The following is an 8,658-nucleotide window of genomic DNA, read 5'->3' as shown; positions in this document are numbered from 1 at the left end:
GACAACCATGACAACGACCACGATTCAGGTCTGGAAGATCGAACACCGCACAAGAACGCGGATGTCATGCTACAAGATACGCCGGAAACCAACAAGGACAAAGACTCGCCAAATCCAGGGGCAATAGAAGCGCTCCTAGATCGCCTAAAACAACTGGAAAAAGAAACTCAACAACAAAGGGAAATCGGAAGAGATCTACAAAGAGAGATGCGGCGACGTCGGGAGTTGGAAGAAAAACTGCAGCAATTGGAAGCCGATCTCAAATCAAAAGCCCCTCGCGCTAATCTCGAAGAAAATTCACACAAAGAGCAAGACCCCTTCACTAGGGAAATCATGAAAACCAAAATTCCAAAAGACTTCAAACTCCCGGATATGACCCTGTACGACGGCACCACGGATCCCAACCACCATCTTAGTAACTTCAGAAGCAGAATGTACCTCACTGACGCCCCAGATGCTGTTCATTGTAAAGCCTTCCCAACCACTCTCACAAAGACAGCTATTCGGTGGTTCGATAACTTACCCCCAAAATCCATCTCAAGCTTCGATGACTTAGCCAAAAAATTCCTAGCCAGATTTTTCATTCAAAAGGATAAAGCTAAACATGCCCCCAATTTATTAGGAATCAAACAAGGAGATCGGGAGAGCCTTCGAAACTACATGGAAAGATTCAACAAAACATGCATGGCCATACAAAGTTTACCCACGGAGGCCGCAATCATGGGACTCATCAACGGCCTATGAGAGGGACCCTTCAGCCAATCTATATAAAAAAAGTACCCGACCACCCTCAACGAAGTACAGGAGCGAGCAGAAAAATACATCAATATGGAAGAAAACGCTCGGTTAGGAGAGTCCTCGAAGTCGGGAGCTTCCCACCGTGACAGAGACAAAGAATTCAAAAGAAAAGACGACAGACAAGGGGAGAAAATTAAGAAGTACCATAACTATACTCCTCTTAGAGCATCCCTGGTCGAAATATATAAAGAGGTCTGCCATACGGAAAAAATTCCCCCAGCACGGCCGCTCAAAGGCAAAAAGGGAGGAGGAAGCCGAAAGGAGTATTGTGAATATCATCGGGTCCGGGGACACTCCACCAACGAATGCTTTGACTTGAAAAATATCATAGAAAAATTGGCAAGGGAAGGAAAACTAGACCGATTTCTGGCCACACGAGATGACGAGCAAAGAAAGAGACGAAGGGATGAAGACACGGAACGAGCGGAACGATCACCTCGGACGCCAGAAAGACATGTCCACATGATACATGGCGGCTTTGCAGCAGGAGGGATCTCCAAATCCTTTCGTAAAAGATACCTCAAAGAGGTATACCATGTCGAAGGAGAGGAGGGAGCACTCAACATCCCGGCAATAACATTCACTAAAGAGGACGCAACCGGCATCATTACAGGACACGACGACCCAATGGTTATCACTATCATATTGGCAAACGCCAACCTACATCGGACGCTAATAGATCAAGGGAGTTCTGCCGACATCTTATTCAAAACAGCCTTTGATAAACTCGGCTTAGAAGAAAAAGAACTTAAAGCATATCCAAACAGTTTGTTCGGGCTAGGAGACACTCCGGTTCGACCATTAGGATACATACCACTGCATACAACCTTTGGAAAGGGAGACCAATCCAGGACCCTCAAAATAGACTACATTGTAGCCGACATAAGCTCAGCCTACAACGCTCTCATAGGCCGGACCACGCTCAACCAACTCGGTGCAATAGTCTCGACCCCACACCTATGCATGAAATTCCCAACTCCAAAAGGGATAGCCACGATAAAAGCAGACCAGAGGATGGCGCGTCGCTGTTACAACGAGAGCCTCAACCTCAGGGGCAAAGGAGAAGAGTTCCACACAATAGAGCTGGGCGGAGTTCAACGACGAGAAGAGTTTCGCCCCCCAACCAGAGGGCGAGATAGAAAAAATTCAGATCGGGGACACCTCGGGAAAAACAACTAATATCGGCACAATCCTCAAAGGAGATTTAAAAGAACTGCTAATACAATTTTTGCGAGATAATGCTGACCTTTTTGCATAGAAAGCCACAGACGTGCCAGGCATAGACCCTAAACTAATGTGTCACAAGTTGGCAGTTTATCCAGGATCTCGACCGGTCCAGCAGAAACGAAGAAAACTCGGGCCAGAGCGATCCCAAGCTGTGGAAGAGCAAGTGCAGGCACTGCTGGAAGCTGGATTTATAAGAGAAGTCAAATACCCACTATGGCTAGCCAACGTCGTTTTGGTGAAAAAATCAAATGGGAAGTGGCGAATGTGCACCGATTACACAGATCTTAACAAAGCTTGCCCAAAAGACCCATACCCACTCCCGAGTATTGACGCCCTGGTAGATGCTTCCTCTGGATATAAATATCTCTCGTTTATGGACGCGTATTCAGGATACAACCAAATCCTCATGTACCCACCGGACCAGGAAAAAACCTCGTTTTTAATGCCAAAGGCGAACTACTGCTACATCGTAATGCCTTTCGGCCTTAAGAACGCAGGAGCCACTTATCAAAGATTGATGAATAAAGTCTTCTCGGATCACATCGGGAAAATCATGGAAGTTTATGTGGACGACATGCTAATTAAAACAAAAAGCGAACAGACACTATTGACCGACCTAGCCCAGGTGTTCGACACCATCAGGAAGCATAATATGCGACTCAATCCAGCAAAATGCACCTTTGCGGTAGAAGCAGGCAAATTCTTAGGCTTCATGCTCACACAGAGAGGAATTGAAGCAAATCCAGATAAATTCCAGGCCATACTCAACATGAAAAGCCTAACCTGCGTAAAAGAAGTACGACAACTCAACGGGAGGTTGGCCGCCCTATCCCGATTCTTAGCAGGAGCCGCAATAAGATCTCTCCCCTTCTACGCTACCTTAAGAAAGGGAAAACAGTTCGAGTGGACGACCGAATGCGAACAAACGTTCCAAGACTTTAAAAAGTTCTTAGGACAGCCACCTATCCTATCCCGACCTCAAGAAGGAGAACCACTCATACTATATCTTGCAGTAGGAGACAAGGCAGTAGCGTCAGCACTGGTCCGCGAAAGCGAAAACGGGCAACAACCCGTCTACTTCATTAGCAAAGCACTGCAGGGATCCGAGCTGAACTATCAGAAAATAGAAAAATTTGCTTACACTCTCGTTTTAACATCTCGGCGACTCCGCCCCTACTTCCAGGCCCACACCATTAAAGTTCAAACTAATCAGCCTTTAAAGGGAATACTGCAGAAAACAGATTTAGCAGGCAGAATTCTACAATGGGAAGTCGAGCTATCAGAATTCGACTTCCAATATGAAGCTCGGACCGCCATCAAATCACAATACCTGGCCGATTTTATCGCCGAATTCACAGATGCCCTAGAAGCCCCCATAGAGTGGAATCTGTATGTGGATGGTTCTTCAAATAAAACGGGAAGTGGCGCAGGAATTATAATAGAAATCAACCAGGGAACCCAAATTGAGCTCTCCCTCAAGTTCGGATTCCCGGCTTCAAATAACCAGGCAGAATACGAAGCATTGCTAGCTGGTCTAAAACTGGCTGAAGAGGTGGGAGCTCGAAAACTTAACATTTATAGTGATTCGCAAGTGGTCACATCACAGATAGCAGGGAGCTACTAAGTCAAAGATCCCACCATGAAAAGATATTTGGATAAGACCAAGCAACAGCTCGAACGAATCGGGGAATACAAGATTTGCCACATACCCCGTGAGCAAAATGTTCGAGCTGACGCACTCTCAAAACTGGCCAGCACCAAACCAGGGGGCAATAATAGAAGCCTCATCCAGGAAATGTTACAGAACCCATCAATCTCGGAAACGAAAAAAGTCCTAACCATAACAGGCCAGGACCAAGGATGGATGATCCCCATAATTAACTACCTCAAAACAGGAACACTCCCCGCAGAAGACAAGGAAGCAAAGAAGCTAAAAAGGGAGGCACAGTATTACACCATCATAAACAACATCCTATACAAAAGAGGGATCTCGGTACCATTACTAAAATGTGTGCCGACCTCCCACACCAGGGAAGTGTTAGAAGAGGTACACAGCGGCATTTGCGGCAATCATCTCGGAGCATGGGCTCTTGCCAAAAAGATACTCCGGGCAGGGTTTTACTGGCCAACTTTACAGAAAGAATCTACAGAATTCGTAAAGACATGTCCACCATGTCAGAAACATGCCAATTTCCACATCGCCCCGCCAGAAGAACTCATCAGTGTGACTGCCCCTTGGCCTTTTGCGAAATGGGGACTCGACCTTCTCAGCCCCTTTCCCCAGGGATCAGGGCAAGTTAAATTCCTCATAGTAGGGGTAGATTACTTTATAAAGTGGATCAAAGCAGAACCATTAGCCAATGCCACTGCCTAAAGAAGCCGAAAATTCTTATACAGAAACATTGTCACAAGATTTGGGGTCCCGTACTCAATAACCACAGACAATGGCACCCAATTCACAGATACGGGCTTCAGAAAATTAGTAGCCGATTTGAATATAAAGCACCAGTACACCTCTGTTGAACACCCCCAAGCTAACGGATAGGCCGAAGCCGCCAACAAAGTCATATTGGCAGGGTTAAACTGGAGATTGCAGGATGCGAAGGGAACCTGGGTAGGGGAACTCCCACAAGTCCTATAGGCATATCGAACAACGCCACATTCCACCACAAAGGAATCCCCATTCCGGCTAACATACGGAACGGAGGCAATGATTCCAATAGAAATTGAGGAAGGATCACATAGGGAAGTCCATTATAATGAAGGAGCAAACTCCCAACTCCAGAGGAAAGAACTCGACCTATTACCTGAGGTTCAGGAAAGAGCTCAGATCAGAGAAGAAGCGCTAAAACGCTGAATGGCTTCTAGATATAATCAAAGGGTAGTACCAAGAAGTTTCGTTGAAAACGACCTCATCTTAATCCGAAACGACATCGGAACAACACGACCCGGAGAGGGAAAGCTGGCAGCCAATTGGAAAGGACCATACCGAGTCATAGAAGTACTCGGGAAGGGCTACTACAGAGTGTCCGAACTCGACGGACGGGAGCTTCCAAGGTCACGGCACGCCTGCAACCTAAGAAGGTACTACAGTTAGAAAAGGTAAAGGATCTCATCAATGGATGCGCTCTTTTTCCTGAAAATGTTTTTTAATGAAGCACCAGTTTGAGACACACCCAACGTAAGAGGATGAGAAAATTCCCATATGTATATATTTGTATTTTTCTTTGAATAAAATTTATCTAGGCATTCTACAAAGATTTCAAGACGCATGAATCTGAAGTATTCATCGTCTGATTATAAAGCTACAGGTCGGCAGAAAGTGAAAAACAATTTCACTGCACGACCACGATAAAGATGAGTCGTCCGATAAAGGTGAAAACGCAATTCACCCAAAGGACGAGCTAAAGATGCCAACCACTTTCTACAAATCGGTAAAAATGAACACAGAATAATGTAAGAAGTTATAGAAAGCAATCTAAAAAAGAACCTGACGAGGTCTTACGGATAGCTAATAAAATAACTTAAAGACTGGCCGGCGTTCGGAAGTCGGACCAAGTCAACCCAAGTTATAAGTAAACCCTGGAAAGAGGTCTGGCCAACCCTATTAAAGAGGATTACTTTAACTTAGAAGGGCTCGACCTAGCAAAGTCAGCCTAAGATAAAAAAGTTATAAAAGTAATCCCTGAAAGAGACCTAACCAAGGTCCAAAAAAGAGGATTACGAAATAACTTAGAAGAGATCGACCTAACGAAGTCGACCTCCTACAAAAGACAAGTTATAAAAGTAATCCCTGAAAGAGACCTAACCAAGGTCCAAAAAAGAGGATTACGAAATAACTTAGAAGAGATCAACCTAACGAAGTCGACCTCCTACAAAAGACAAGTTATAAAAGTAATCCCTGAAAGAGACCTAACCAAGGTCCAAAAAAGAGGATTACGAAATAACTTAGAAGAGATCGACCTAACGAAGTCGACCTCCTACAAAAGACAAGAAGTAATCCCTGAAAGAGACCTAACAAAGGTCCAAGAAAGAGGATTACGAAACAGCTTAGAAGAAGTCGACCCAACGAGGTCGATCCACTACAAAAATCCAAGCAATCCCTGAAAGAGACCTCACGAAGGTCCGAGAAAGAGGATTACAAAAAAGAGTCTATCAGGGGACCAACGCAAAGAAGTCGGTCACAAGGCAGTAAAGAACACACGTAAAGCAAGAAAACCAAATTATATAAAGTTATAAAGGCCTTGAAGGGCCACTAACACTGACTACCCAAAGGGTAGCAAGCTACTTGTCCGTTTTTTAAAATAAAAAGTTGCTAGGAAAGCAACTAAAAAGTCAACATCTTAATAAAGTTCCAAAAAACGCCCACAAGCCGGGCCAACTACAATCAACAAACATCAGAAGTTTTCTCGGCAGCATCATGAGCTTTCTTGGCGACATCAGGACCAGGAGAAGGAGGGCGAGTTTGAAGCGGCATCGCATCAACAGTCCCATCCTCCCGATTCAGGATCTGGCAATCCAGGTCAGGTACAACAGGAGGAGTGGAAGAAGTCGGCACTTTGGTGGAAGACACAAGGGGAGGAACAACTTCATCATCATCACCCTCATCATCAGGGACAATCTTGCCATCTCTGACAACATTATCTAGGCTAAAAAGGGTAAGATCGGCCTCGCGAGCAATAATTCGGACTTGCTCTTTCAAGTTCTCGTAAGTAGCAGTTACGCTGCCAACAAGATGACTTTGGAGCTCAGCATAATCCTCTCGGACATTGTCGAGTTCTTCCCTCAGGCGCCTCCCCTCCCTATAGGAAGTCACATAGCTGTCCTTGTGCATCATGGCCGCATCCTCAGCCAACCTCAAGGAAGCAGCCAGCGCCTCGGAACTCGCCTTCTCATTTTCGAGGTCCTTCTCCAATTTGACCACCTTCACCTCGAGCTCCTCCTTCAAACCCTTCATCCAGTCAAACTCTCGTTTCGCCTCCTCCATAAACGCCTTGGTAGCGTGGAGAGGAAGATTCTGGGCAGTGCGATGAAGTGCAGCCGACATAAAGGCCATCCTCACATGATTCTGAGCCATAAACTCCAAATGATGGAGAATGGACACATCATCCATAGGAATGGTACCATATGGCCCAATTTGTTGATCTATAAACTCAATGGCGTTGAAATCAGGAGCGTTGAGGTCGAAAGGCTCAGAAGTCTTTTGCTTTTTACTCGGAGGAGCGGCGGATGGAATCGCAGAAGAAGAAGGAGGATCCACCAAACGAACCCGAGGTACCGGGATCGCCTTCCTCACCCCGGGAGAGCTCAGCACGGCTGGCTTCTCACGGGGCTGGGAGGACCCCTTCCCAGCAGCCCGAGCGGCAACATTCCTGGCAGCAGTCGCCTTCTGTGCCCTTTTAAAAGCTTTCATAGACTCATTGTTCTTCATTGCCTCTGCAAATAAAATAGAAGTCAAGCTACAAATCAAACAAGTTGAAAATACAGCTAGAAGCATCGTAAGACAAACAGCAAAGGAAACACAAGATACCCAGTTCAGATTGAAGTTGAGAAGGGGCAACATTACAAGACCATAACAAGTCGATTTCAAATGGAGTAAAGGGAAGAATAACCCCGAGTTGACCAAAGAAAAAATCATAAGCATAAAAGAAAGGGCGATTGTCAACAACTCGAGTCGAGAAACAGACTTTCTCATCAAAGGAAGGAGGAACAAGCTCATAATTCTTCTCTTCACCAGAGTTACTACAGACGCTGTGAAACTGCCTAAGCTGAGAACAAAACTCAGAGTCAACCAGTGAGACACACATGAGAACCATGGAGTCCACCCAATCGGCCATACCCGCAGGGACCTGGGAAGGCGTCGCTACGACGTTATTTCGGGAAGACATGAGGTCAACTAAGATCCTACAAAAGAAAAGAAGAGCGGATTACTCAAAAACATCTCGGGCACGGGTCAAAACATCTCGACGGGCGGATAAACAAAAGGAAAACCCCAAGACTCAAACCAAAAGTCCTGGGGCATCCTTTGGAGGCAATAACAAAGCAAGATTCCTAGAAAAAACCTACACCCCAGTATCTCTCAAAACAAGGAAAGAAGACCTAAAGCAGCAAGCATTTCGTCCATCAAGTTAAAAAATGCAAAGTCATCAAAGTAACTATCTTTCTACAGTCTACCAGCGAAAGCACTGTCAAACGTCAACAATGCCAAACAGAAAATCACCAAAGGCACAACCTTTCTCAGAATTAGGCGAAAACGACCATCGAAAGCACAAAACAGGAAAGACGATAGCATGCGAAAACCCTAAAAAGCATTAAGCAAAGGCAATCATGCAGAAAATGAAGAAATCCCAAAGCATGCAACAAATTCAAGCATGATAAAAACAGAAAGATCCAAACTTTCTCCAAAAAGAAGATCAAAAACTCCATCGCAAAGTCAAAAACGACGAGGAAAATATGAAATGGGACTAACCTGGAGACGAAAGAAGCTTCGAGGAAAAGTGGAAGCGCAGGGATAGAGGCTGCCCAGAAAAATGCCGAATGACGCCGCAAACACAAGAAAGCAGAAGTGCAAGCGAAAGACAGAGAGCAGATGAGAGAAACGGAAAACGAGAGAGTAAAGGGAGAAGTTACGAA

Source organism: Arachis ipaensis, chromosome B02 (assembly GCF_000816755.2).
Source record: "Arachis ipaensis cultivar K30076 chromosome B02, Araip1.1, whole genome shotgun sequence".
Classification (NCBI taxonomy): domain Eukaryota; kingdom Viridiplantae; phylum Streptophyta; class Magnoliopsida; order Fabales; family Fabaceae; genus Arachis; species Arachis ipaensis.
This window is presented reverse-complemented; position numbering follows the sequence as displayed.